Source organism: Hemitrygon akajei, chromosome 8 (assembly GCF_048418815.1).
Source record: "Hemitrygon akajei chromosome 8, sHemAka1.3, whole genome shotgun sequence".
Lineage (NCBI taxonomy): Eukaryota > Metazoa > Chordata > Chondrichthyes > Myliobatiformes > Dasyatidae > Hemitrygon > Hemitrygon akajei.
In genome coordinates this window covers 118,985,476-118,999,032 of record NC_133131.1, presented here as the reverse complement: position 1 = coordinate 118,999,032, position 13,557 = coordinate 118,985,476, and the positions used below count along the sequence as shown (strand labels likewise).

The 13,557-nt window shown below is 42.2% G+C and overlaps 1 long non-coding RNA gene across 1 annotated transcript in view; it reads left to right on the top strand.

The window, feature by feature from the left end:
• Nucleotides 1-12,386, top strand: part of LOC140731460 (uncharacterized) — a 28,404-nt gene extending 16,018 nt beyond the window's left edge. Inside the window, exon 4 of the long non-coding RNA XR_012099843.1 lies at nucleotides 12,017-12,386. This is a non-coding gene — a long non-coding RNA (uncharacterized lncRNA). The remainder of the gene's footprint in view (nucleotides 1-12,016) is intronic.
• The last annotated feature ends 1,171 nt before the right edge of the window (nucleotides 12,387-13,557 follow it).

Sequence of the window (13,557 nt, the reverse complement as noted above, 5' to 3'; positions counted from 1 at the left end):
CTGATCGGCTTAAATCTGCCTTAATATCAAACTAAAGACTAAAGCAAAATGAATACTTTTCACATAAAGAATTATCAGCGAGTTCTTCAACTGTGCCATTATCCCTGACGTTCATTTCCTATTTTATTAACAGCACCAAATGTTAGAGGGGGATAGGGTGGGGAACTGAACAAGAGGTAAAGGAAGGGGTTAAAAATTACTGGAAGTTAGAAAAATAAATGTTCATTCCATCAGGTTGGAGGCTAACTAGACAAAATGTAAGGTGTTGCTCCTCCAACCTGAGAATGGCAGAAGAGGAGGCCGTAGACTGCCATGTCAAAATGGGAATGGGGACTGGAACCACTGGGAAACCCTGAGTATTGGGAATGGAGAAAGGTGCTTGCCAAAGTGGTCCCCCAATCTATATAATGTCTCACCAATGTAGAGGATGCCACATCGGGAGCGCCAGATACAGTAGACCACCCCAGATTGGAAGGTGAAGTTTTGCCTCGTTTGAAAGGACTGTTTGGGAGCCTGAATGGAGGAAACGAGATGAACTGAATAGGCAAATGTAGAACTTCTGCCACTGATGGCTGTTTATTTTAATTTCTTTAGCAAGTGCTGCATTGATATTGGAATTATCCTTTCTCAAATTATTGACATACTTCCCCAAGGACAGGCAGAAGAAGTCAGTCATATGCTAAAATAATTAAACTCAACATCAAGCTCTGAGAACTATGTGTGCCAAAGTGGTTTATTGACAGGAGTGATTTAGATGTACAGATAGCTTTCATGTCACTGATGAAGTAAATAACAGTCTCCTCTGACTCTTTCACCAGCTACAACACTTCATGTTTTACAGTGGCAGAGAAATTATGATTAGCAATTAAGTCTAAAAATAGCACTTTTGAGCTCCTGATAATTGTAGTAGATGGCTTAATTGAAATATTCTAGTGGTGAGGCAACATGCTTCCATTATCCGATCTCCAAGCATCTATTCACACGGTCATTTCTATTGAGTGGATTTAGATAAATTATTTGTAGGTAAATATTTGTATTAAAATTCACTAGATTTGGGAAAAATGGCACCAAAGCTATTTCTCCAAGGTAATCCAAGTTTACTGGAAAGATATACGGACCACTTCACAGGCCATATCTAGCTTTGTGGGCCAGATACCTTGTGTGGGAAACATCATTAGCTTCAACCATATCAGACTGCTGAAACAGACGATCTATTCCCGGCTCTATGATGGGAGGAGAGTACCAAGTGCACAGAGGAAAGACAGTTAAGCATATTATTTAAAATTCCCTGAATCTCTGGGAATCTTTGTCCATGTCTGCTCAAGTTGGGGAAGGAGTATTTGGGGTAGTATTTGTGGTGAACTACATATACCTGTCTGGACACGCCCCTCTGCTGACTGCTCCTGTGGCTCCTCCCACGGACCCCTGTATAAAGGTGATTGGAGGCACTGCTCCTCCCTCAATCTCCAGGATGTTGTGTGGTGGTCACTTGCTGCTGACGCTGCTGACAGTGCTTTCTTCCAGCTAATAAAAGCCTATCTTGACTCACGTCTCCGAGAGTTATTGATGGTGCGTCAGTATTGCAAACCATAAGGCCAAACATCAGGAGTGTCCAGAGGCCCTGTATAAGAATCAGGAGGAGTACACTACTTCACAAACTATCCACTCAAGTGAGGCCTCCATGATCTCTCCATGCTGTATTTAAATACGTGTAGCATTTGGAATAACTCATGGCGCAATTAGATATTGGTCGGCATTACGTTGTGGGCATCACTGAGTCTTGGCTGAAAGAAGGCCACAGTTGGGAGCTTAACATCAAAGATATACTTTATATCAAAAAGACAGGCATGAAGGCAAAGGCAGAGGTGTGGCTCTGTTGGTAAGAGATGGAATTACATCTTAGAAAGAGGTGACATAGGGTGAGAGAATGTTGAATCTTTGTGGGTGGAGTTAAGAAATTGCAATTGTAAAGAAACCATTATGGGAATCATATATAAGCCTCCAAACAGTAACAAAGACATGGGGTTAAGATTGCAAAGGGAGCTGGAAGAGACATGTAATATGGGTAATGGTACAAATGTAATGCGGGACTTCAATATGCAAGGGAATTTGTGGCTAAAGAAATCACTTTCTTTAAATCATGATGCAAGAATAAAAAGAATGAAAAGCAAAGCCATTTCAAATGATTGGATTGAAATTCACACCCATTCAGACATGCCAAGTTCCTCTAATCACACAAAATGGGTAAGCCCAAAGTGACAATGACCAAGATTTGGATCAGAATCAGTGCCTGTCTACTAACAGCTGAATATCATGTAATCTGGAAAGGTGCAGGAAAAATCAGTAAAAATTAAGTCATTTTAATTACCTTCTCCTAAAAGTCCATTCTGTGAATCCCCACTCAAGTGAATCTTATCTACCTTCTCACATCACAAGACTGAGGTCATGTAATGAAAATCTTCCCCAAAAAAACTGCAGATGCCGGGAATCTGAAACAAAAAAAAGGAAATCTTTTACAAGGATGTTGCCTGGATTGGGGAGCATGCCTTATGAGAATAGGTTGAGTGAACTCAGCCTTTTCTCCTTGGAGCGAAGGAGGATGAGAGGTGACCTGATAGAGGTGTATAGGATGATGAGAGGCATTGATCGTGTGGATAGTCAGAGGCTTTTTCCCAGGGTTGAAATGATTGCCACAAGAGGACACAGGTTTAAGGTGCTGGGGAGTAGGTACAGAGGAGATATCAGGGGTAAGTTTTTTACTCAGAGTGGTGAGTGCGTGGAATGGGCTGCCAGCAACGGTCTTTTAAGAGACTTTTGCATAGGTACATGGAGTTTAGAAAAATAGAGGGCTATAGGTAAGCCTAGTAATTTTTGAGATAGGGACATGTTCAGCACAACTTTGTGGGCCGAAGGGCCTGTATTGCGCTGTAGGTTTTCTATGTTACTAAATGACTGGAAACACTCAGGAGTTCAAGCAGCTTGGAAATAGAATCAAAATTAATATTTTTTTTCAAAGCTACTATTCAGAAGCATCCCCTTCATATATGGTCTTGATCATTTTTACACTGTGGTTGTATCTGGGCAGGTTTAGGCTATTAAAAGTTATGTTATTAATAGTTCACTGAACAGAAATCAGATTGTTCCTGGTTCTGCATTGAGAAGATTCATGTCTGTAGTTTTCAATATGTTCAGGGCTTGTCAGTACATTGATAAACACATATTCTGTTACAGAAGGTCACTGAAGCCAAAGACCTCACACCATAGGTGCTAACTTGCTCCATTCTTTTATGACCTGGAATCTTCTTTTGTTAAAATATATAACTGACCCTTCTCTATCAATTGCACAAGATCCTTTCTAAAATAATTGCTTCAAGGTTAAATTCCTTCCAGCATTTTAAGAGAACTGTCAACGTTACGAGATGTATGGGTTGTGATTTGTAGTCAGGAAAGGTTACGTGCATTGAAATCCATTCAGGTACTCCAGGGTGGCGGCAAGAGGACTATATTTAATAGTTTTCTGTTGTTCTCTACTTAAGTTTTCATCACTCCTTATGAATCACATTGGATTTGCATTTAAAGAGATACACACGCTTACCACTTTCAAACATTCTTCCAATATCACCGGTTGAAACTAAGTTCCGGAATAAACATTGAAACATAACTTGTAAGCAGCACTGACTGTAGATGCACTATGTCATTTGGCATTTATTATGATCCTGGATCTCTGAATGGGATAGCAAATCTGAGGCCACTACTTCCACAGTTAGGTTATTATGATGCCAGCATCAGCAACAACTACGGATGTCTAAAATCCCCTAAAAGTCTCTAATGTTTCTGTCCACAACCCCAGGCAGCACACTCCAGACACCCACTACTCACTGTGTAAAAAACTTAACCCTCAAGTCTCCTGTGAAAATATTCCCTCTCATTTAAAATGCATGCCTTCTATATTAGACATTTCAACCCTGGGAAAAAGATTCTGTCTGTAAACTGTATCTATGCCTCTCATAATCTTATGAACATCTATCAGATCTCCTCTCAGACTTCGCCGTTTCAGGAAAACAACCCAGGTTCGTTTAACCTCTAACTATTGCACCATCCCTCTAATCCTGGCATACTTTTCCCTTTTCTTCTTGACTAAATTAATCACCTCTCTCAACATCCAAGACTTTTTTACCTTGCCACCCTTGTCCTTCCTTCTGTCTGGAACATACCTGTCCTGTACTCCGCAACTGATGTCGGATATGGTCTTGTCCTAATCCTCCCCAGTTCCTAGCTAATGCTCTCGTAATTAGCTGTTTCAGCCCTGGGAAAAGGCCTCTGGCTATCCACAAGATCAATAGGGGATACACATAGCATCCTTACACATCTGGAGAAGACGGATGCTTATGTGAGAATGCTGTTCCTGGACTACAGTTCAGCATTCAACACTATAATTCCATCCAGGCTCGACAAGAAGGTCAGAGACCTTGGCCTTGACCCTGCTTTGTGCAGCTGGTCTTCCTATCAGATCACCAGCAGGTGTTAAGAGTGGGCTCTCTCACCTCCATCCCTTTGACTTTCAACACAGGGAACCTTCAGGTCTGTGTACTGAGTCCCCTCCTTTACTCCCTGTATAACTATGACTGTGTCGCTACCCACAGCTCTAACTTGCTAATTAAATTTGCCAACAACACTATATTGATTGGCCTAATCTCAAACAACAACGAGTTGTCCTACAGGGAAGAAGTCATCTCTCTGCCACAGTGGTGTCAAGAAAACAACCTCTCCCTCAGGGTCACAAAAACAAAGGAGCTGGTGTGGATTATAGGAGGAATGGAGACAGCCTCACCCCTATTGACATCAATGGATCTGGGGTTGAGAGTTGTAAACATCTTTGTTCTTCAGCATCCACATCACCGAGGACCTCACGTGGTCCGTACACAACAGCTGTGTAGTGAAAAAGGCACAACAGCAGCTCTTTCACCTTAGACAGTTGAGGAAGTTTGGTATAAGCCCATAAATCCTAAAAGCTTTCTACAAGGGCACAACTGAGAGCCCAGTGCATCTGTAGTTGTGAACTTCCCATGATTCAGAACGCTTACAAGGACAGGTATGTTAAAAGGACCCAAAGGATCATCGGGGACCCGAGTCACCTCAGCTGTGGTCTATTCTAACTGTTACTATCCGGGAAATGATATCACAGCATAAAACCTGGACCAACAGGCTCCAGGACAGCTTCTTCCACCAGGCCATCAGACTAATTAACTCATGCTGATTTGAGTGTATTTCTATGTTACATTGACTGCTCAATTGATTTTTACTCCTCACGTATGTGAAGGATGTAAGAAATTCAATTCAAATTCAAATTCAATGCCTTTCAGCATCTTATACACCTCTATCAAGTCACCTCTCAGCCTCCATCACTCTAAGGAGAAAAGGCCAAGTTCACTCAACCTGTTCTCGTAAGGCATGCTCTCCAATCCAGGCAACCTCCTTGTAAATCTCCTTTGCACTCTCTCTATAGTATCCACATCCTTCCAGTAGTGAGGTGACCGGAACTGAATGCAGTACTCCAAGTGGGGTCTAACACTCTTTCGCACAGTCCATACTTATCATTAAAATAAGTATAGCTATCTTACAGCTATGTTAAAACTTAAGGAGTCACTGTTCCTTAACTACTCACACACTGAAAAGTCAATCATCTGGCCAGGCTCATTACCCAAAACTAGGTCCAGTACAGCCCTTCCTCTTGTTGGATGGTGAATGCTCTTGACCCACAGCTGAACTCAAACTGTGATTCTTTGTGGCACTGGGACCCATTCCTCGGGCTCATCAACTGGCTATTTCTTGATATGCCAAAGGTGTGGCTTAGAAGACGAGCGTGCCTTTGGGTTCCAAGGCTTCTCGGTCCTGTGGATGAACTGATTCTATGCCGGTGCTGCTGACTGAAGCACTGTAGGAGAAAATGAAATATCAGGAACAGTGGGTCACTGTCAGAGGTCTTTGTACTCAGCAAACTGTCTTCTCTCTCTCTCTCTCTCTCTCTTTCTTTCTTTCTTTTTGGTGGGGAGAGTTTGCTACCGATTCTCAAGTCAGAGAACTGGGAAAAAGGGACATGGCAGAATTTAACACCGTAAATCAGCACATTGTTTGTTTTCGTTGGTCTCCCCTCTTGCTGTGTGACACCTTTCTGCCCACTCTTTAGGGCGAGAAAGAGCCTGTAGCACGTTGATTTTGTCGGGTGAACGTTTAGTTTTTCTCTACTGCAGACTATGCTCTTTCTTGGGGACTTTGCTATTTCTTGCTTGGTAGATGTGGGTGGTGATGCTATTACATAGAAACATTGGAACATAGAATTCTACAGCACATTACAGGCCCTTCAGCCCACAATGTTGTGCCGACCATGTAACCTACTCTAGCAATCGCCTAGAATTTCCTTACTGCGTAGTCCTCTATTTTTCTAAGCTCCATGTACTGATCTGAGAGTCTCTTAAAAGACCCTATTGTATCCACCTCTACCACAATTGCAGGCAGTGCATTCTACACACCCACCAATCTCTGTGTGAAAAACTTACCTCTTACATCCCCTTTGTAACTACTTCTAAGCCCCTTAAATTACGCCCCCTTGTGTTAGCCATTTCAGCCCTGGGAAAAAGCCTCTGACTATCCACACAATCAATGCCTCTCATCATCTTGTACACCTCTATCAGGTCACCTCTCATCCTCCATCACTCCAAGGAGAAAAGGTCAAGTTCACTCAACCTATAAGGCGCACTCTCCAATCCAAGCAACATCCTTGTAAATCTCATCTGCGCTCTATCTATAGTGTCCATATCCTTCCTAAAATGAGGTAACCAGAATTGAACACAGTACTCCAAATGGGGTCTAACTAAGGTTTTATATAGCTCTAACATTACCTCATGATTCTTGAACTCAATCCCATGGTTGAAGAAGGCCAATACACTATACACATTCTTAACAACACTGTCAACTTGCGCAGCAGCTTTGAGTGTCCTATCGACATGGATCCCATGATCCCTCTGATCCTCCACACTGCCAAGAGTCTTACCATTAATATTATATTCTGTCTTCAAATTTGACCTACCCAAATGAACCATTTCACACTTACCTGGGTTGAGCTCCATCTGCCATTTCTCAGCCCTGTTCTACGTCCTATGATGTCCCACTGTAAACTTTAACAACCGCCTGGACTATCCACAGCATCCCCAACTTTTGTGTCATCAGTAAACTTACTAACCCTCCTTTCTACTTCCTCATCCAGGTCATTTATACAAATCACAGAGGAGGGGTCCCAGAACAGATCTCTGCGGAACACCACTGGTCACTGACCTCCATGCAGAATATGAACCATCCACAACTACCCTTTCCCTTCTGTGGACAAGCCAATTCTGGACCCAAAAAGGAACATCTCCTTGGATCCCATGCCTCCCTACTTTCTGAATGAGCCTTGCATGGAGAACCTTATCAAACGCCTTACTGAAATCCATATACACTACATCCATTGCTCTACCTTCATCAATGTGTTTAGTTACATTTTTGCTAGAATGAGTGGCAGAGAGGAGGGTCAATGCTTTGCTGCTGCCTGTGAATGAGGGGGCAGAAGGTGACTTCAGGGTTCGCACATTTTTACTGTGATTCATTCTTTGGAGCACTCTTCGGTTTTCATGGATCTCTGTGAAGACCAAGAATTTCAGGTTGTATATTAGATACATTCTCTGCTATTAAGATGGAACTATTGAACTATTGATATTGATTTAAGAAATCCACTTGGATGCGGCTAACAAATTCTGGCCCAGCAAAGCCACTTGCAGTAAGAAGGCCTTGATTTATATTAGGCAAATTGAAATCTGCCATGTCACCAACCCTATTGTTTTTGCACCTTTCCTTAATATGCCTGCAAATCTTTTCCTCAATATCTCGGTGGCTATCGAGGAGTGGAGGAGGTCTGTAGTACAATCCCATCAGAGTGATTGCACTCTTCCTATTGTTGATATCTACCCATATATACTCAGTGGACAAGCTCTCCATTATGTTCCCTCTGCGTGCAGCTGTGATATTGTCCCTGATTAGTAGTGCAATTTCCCCACTTCTTTTACCTCCCTCTCTATCTTTGCTAAAACATCAAAACTCTGGGGCATTAAACATCGATTCCCGTCCCTCTCTCAACCAAGACTCTGTAATGGCCACAACATCATAGTTCCATGTATTGATCCATTCTCTAAGTTTATCATCTTTACCCACAATGCTCCTGGCATTAAAATACTCACATTTCAAACTACTCACCTCATCATACCTAATTACTTTGATCCTGCCTGTTTTTACTAGCCCTGACATCTCCTTTGCTTTCTATCCCTCCATTTCCTGACCTGGTGCTCTGGTTTCCATTCCCTTGCCAAACGAGTTTAGGCCAGCCCAAGTAGCACTAGCAAACCTCCCGGCCAGGATGTTGATTCCCCTCCAGTTTAGGTGCACCACGTCCCTCTTGTACAGATCATCCCTGCCCCAGTCAGGTTTCCAATTATCCAAGAAACTAAAACCCTGCTCCCTGCACCAATTCCTCAGCCACTCATTCATCTGTACTCTCACCTGCCCTAACCAGCAACTGGCACCAGGAGTAATCCAGAGATAGCTACCTTGGAGGTCCTGCTCCTCAGTCTTTTACCTAACTCCCTAGACTCATTGTGCAAGGCCTCTCCCACCTTTCTACCTGCAGTACGTCATTGGTACCAATGTGCACCACCCTCACCCTTGAAAATATTTTGCAGCCTCTCTGAGACATCTTGGACCCTAGCAAATGGGAGGCAACCATCATCCTGCCTTATCTTTCAAGTCGAATCTCCTGCCCGTCCCCCTATTGAGTCTCAAATCACTATCGCTCTACCTGACTTTGTCCTTCTCTGCTGACCCTCAGAGCCAGCCCCTGGCTGCTGCTGCTGTGCCTTGATAGATCATCCAGCACAGCACCCCCCCCCCACCCCCAGCAATATCCAAAGGCGGATATTTGTGGCTGAGGAGAATGGCCTTGGGGAACACTGCACACTGCACTGACTGTTCACTCCCCTCACCTTACCTAGTGGTTGCCCATCTACTAACTGAAGTCTGCAGCCTGGCTGTGACCACCTCAGTAAAATTTCGTCTATGAGATCTTCAGCCTCCCGGCTCGTCCTGCGCATTTCCAGCTCTAAGCTCAGGTTCGTTGACCTTGGCAGAGAGAAGATGAAGTCAGTTGCATTTCCTGCAGATGTAGCATCAGGGAGACTGTTAGTCACCTTGAAATGCCACATCTTTTTGACAGAGCATTCCACCACCCTAACCACCATTCTGCCTACACTGAATCAAGGACTAAGGATTTAATAACAAAAAAAAAGCTTACCTGCTCTTACCTGTGCCTTCTCTCTGAAACCTTTGAGCTTTGCACTCACCTAGGTTCACTTACTCAGCCTCTTTGCTGAGCTTTTTGTACCTTTGTCTCTGACTTTTCAAACCTAAGTTCTTCACTCTAAATAAAGGACTCCAAATGACTCAGATGCATACTTACTCTGTCTGTTTACATCAAAGCCAATTGAGCCAAACCCTTCCATTCTAACCCTGGCCCACTCCAGCAATATCTGTTCCACAATGGCTGCTCTGCTTTCACCTCACTTCTTATTGGATCAAACAAAACTCACTCCCAACGAGACTTATTGTTTTTAAAAGGCTTCCACTGTGCTCAGATCCCACTCTCTCACTCACTGCTTCAACTCTTTTATCATATCTGTTTAACTCTTCTTCTGCTTCTGTTTCCAAAAATTATTTCCTCAACCATGCTTTCAACTTGTATTTTCTCCTGTTCCTATACTTAGTGAGTACATGGTACTAAAAATAATCTTGAAACTACTACAAAAATGAGAAAATCTGCAGATGCTGGAAATCCAAAGCAATGCATATAAAATGCTGAAGGAACTCAGCAAGTCACTCTGACCTCTCTTCCTTTCCAGTCCTGATGAAGGGTCTCGGCCCAAAATGTCGACTGTTAACTCTTTTCCATAAATACTGCCTATCCTGCTGAGTGCCTCCACCATTTTGTGTGTGTTGAAACTACTACCTTGAGGTCCTGCTTTCTAATTTACCTTCCAACTTCCCTAACTTCACCTTGCAAGATGTTATGTCTTTGCTCTCCCCTTTTTGAATTCCTTGGAGCCTTTCTGTGGCATTTCTTGACTCTTAGCACCAGAAAGGCAACATCCATGGCCATAAATGTTCCTCTTACAATGGTATCCCTGTCAGTGTAGCTCTACCACTCTTGTTCCTCCCCTCCCTCCCCTGCAGCAGAGTTAGATAGATAGATAGATAGATAGATAGATAGATAGATAGATAGATAGATACTTTATTCATCCCCATGGGGAAATTCAACTTTTTTTCCCAATGTCCCATACACTTATTGTAGCAAAACTAATTATCCACTACTTTGGTTATGCTCATTCAATAGCATGAGAGGCTATTATCCCAATACCATCTGAGGTACATATATTAGGGAGGGTGGTGGCCACAGGAGATTCCTGTACTATTGCCTGCTGTTCACCTACAGTATGTCCTTACTGCCTGTGTATTCTTTATCAGAGGTAGTGTGTGGAACTTGTGGCTAGAGAAAAAGTTTGTGAAAGAGTTCCAACGATTACCCGGAAAAGTGTGAATTGATTCACTTTGGGAATGGTGAATTTGGTTAATGGTAGCATTCTTAACAGTGTGGAGGAAAGAAAGGATCTTGGGGTCCACATCCATCGATCCTTCAAAGTTGTCATCTAAGTGGATAAGGTTGTTTAGAAAGTGAGTGGTGTGTTAGCCTTCGTTAGTGGGGGGATTGAGTTCAAACGTTATCAGGTAATGGTGACTATAAAGCCCTGGTTAGACATCACTTGGAATAATTTGTTTAGTTTTGATCACCTCATTATAGGAAGGATGTGGAAGCTTTAGAGAGGGTGCAGAAGAGATTAACCAGGATGTTGCCTGAATTAGAATACGTCTATGCAAAAATTTTGACCGAGCTGGCGATTTTCTCTTTGGAGTGAAAGGAGATGTGCAAGATGATACGAGGCATAGATTGAGTGGAGAGCCAGAAACTTCTTCCCGGGCTGGAAATGGCTGATAGGAAGGGGGCATAATTTTAAGGTGATTGGAAGAAAGTGTAGAGGGATGTCAGAGGTAACTTCTTTACACAGAGAGTGGCGGGTGTGTGGAACACCCTGCCAGAGGTGGTGGCAGAGGCAGACACATTAGCGGAATTTAAGGAACTCTTATTTAGGCACTTGGATGATAGAAAAATGAAGGGCTATGTAGGAGGGAGGTGATTGATTGTAGAGTAGGTTAAAAGATGGACACACATTGTGGGCCAAAGGGCCTGTACTGCACTGTATTGTCTATGTTCTATGCTCTTTAATGGCGTCAAGATTTCCAAAGTTTAATAAAGGAAACTGCAGCTCATCGTCTGAATTTCACGCTTGCAGTTAGCATCAATTACCATTACGTTTGAAAGATTATAAAGGCCCATGCTTTGTGCAATGTGCTTCAACTTCTGGAGCACAGACAAGAGGAAATCAGAATTTATGTAGCTGAACAGAGTTTTCATCTCTGAAATGGAAACATTAAAATATCAGTCAAATAACATTGAAATGACTGAACAAGCTACTTATTGCAAAATGTTTTTCGAGATACAGTTAGTGCTTAAATTTATTAAATAAACAAAATGGAAGGTACAGTAGAGAGCACTAAAATAAAATCATAATAAATTATATTACTCAGGGAGTTGACGATGGGTCCCTTATGGAACAAAGAGAAATCCATTATGCATCTGGGTCTGTATTTCTGTGCCTGCATGGTCTAGATTTCTCCACATAAGATTAATCTATAACTATTCACCATGTTTAAAGAGATTTTGCAAAGAGACACACAAGAGAGTTCTATGTTGCATACTGAAAATGTGTTTGGATTGCCTAATTTTCACTAAAGTGATTAAATGTCATATTTGCATTTGCAGCATGGTGTGAACTGCTTTCTTCAGCACACAATCATCTCACTGTGAAAACCGGGATAGTGAACTCATCACTTTATAATGCCGATTGCACTGCAAGATTCTCCAGCTTAGAAGAGTATAGTGACTCCATATTTTAACCCTTCTTGATCGTCTCATGAATTGGAGCTGTATCCTTATAGGGCCATAACATTTGGTCTGGTTAGGATACCAATGCAAGCGATGCATCAGTTCCTCATGTTGAAGTCTACAAACCCCCGACTCCTATTTCCACCAGCACCTTGGACATTGATCCCAGGAATGAAAGGGTTAATGAATGAGGAGTGTTTTAAAAAAGCAAACATGAGGAAATCTGCAGATGCTGAAAATGTGTTGCTTGAGGAGTGTTTGATGGCTTTGGGCTTGTGCTTGCTAAAATTTTGAATAATGGCGGTGTGGGGGTGGGAGGAGGACTCTCGTTAAATCCTACTGAATATTGAAAGGTCTGGTAGAGAATGTTTCCAATAGGACTAGACGGCACAGTTTCAGTATAGAAGGACAGTGATGAGGAGAAACTTCTCTATCCAGGTGGTGGCGAATTTGTGGAATTCATTGCCACAAACGGCTGTGGAGCCAAGTTATTAGGTACATTTAAAGAGGAGGATGATAGGTTCTTGATTAGTAAAGGCATCAAGGGTATGGAGAGAAGGTAGGAGAATGGGGTTAAGAAGGAAAATAAGACAGACATGATTGAATAGTGAAACAACTTAATGGGCTGAATGGCCTAATTCTACTCCTATGTCTTATGGTCTTATGGCCTAAGTATTTGTTAGAATTCTAGTGGGAATAATGCAACTTATGTTTGACTGAGTCTTGCCTTACCACTTCTGAAAGACAGCAGCTGCAGTGGTGCAGCACATAGGATTTTCAAGTTACACAGTACATCCCGTTCTTCATCTCTACATACCTGAAGTATAGCTAGACCTCTTTTGTGATGTACAGACAATCAATGCATTGCACCCCACCTCCGAAATTCTTCCTGTTGAATACACTTCAGTGACAATGGACAACATATTGAAGCAGTCTTGTTTAATGATTAATTCTCTGGACCAGAAATGCACTTTCAAGCTCCTAGTAAACAATTATATGTTAAGATATCCAAATTAATTCATGGTGAAAATGAAGCATTTCCATTCCTTCTGACAGTATATTTACTGCCTTTGATATTTCTGTTTCCGTGACCAAGAAACAACAGCTGGTCTAGAATGGTGCAGACAGATTCTGCCAATAATAAACAGAGGTCATGCAGCTAGAAATAGACACCCAACTTTAAAGAAGGCGTTTAACTGATACCTCTGTCATTATTCATCCAATTTGACTTTCTTGTTTAGAGTTAACAGGACCATATTTTCATGTGAGAGAACCACTCTTTTGGTTAAAGGCAGACAAGATGGTCATCCCTGTCAAAACGGAAGCTAAGAATTGAAGGGCAGTTGTTTTCACATTTTGGAACTAATTATCAGACAGAGAACATCTCAAGTGCTTAAGAAATAAAATCAGTTGCAGGT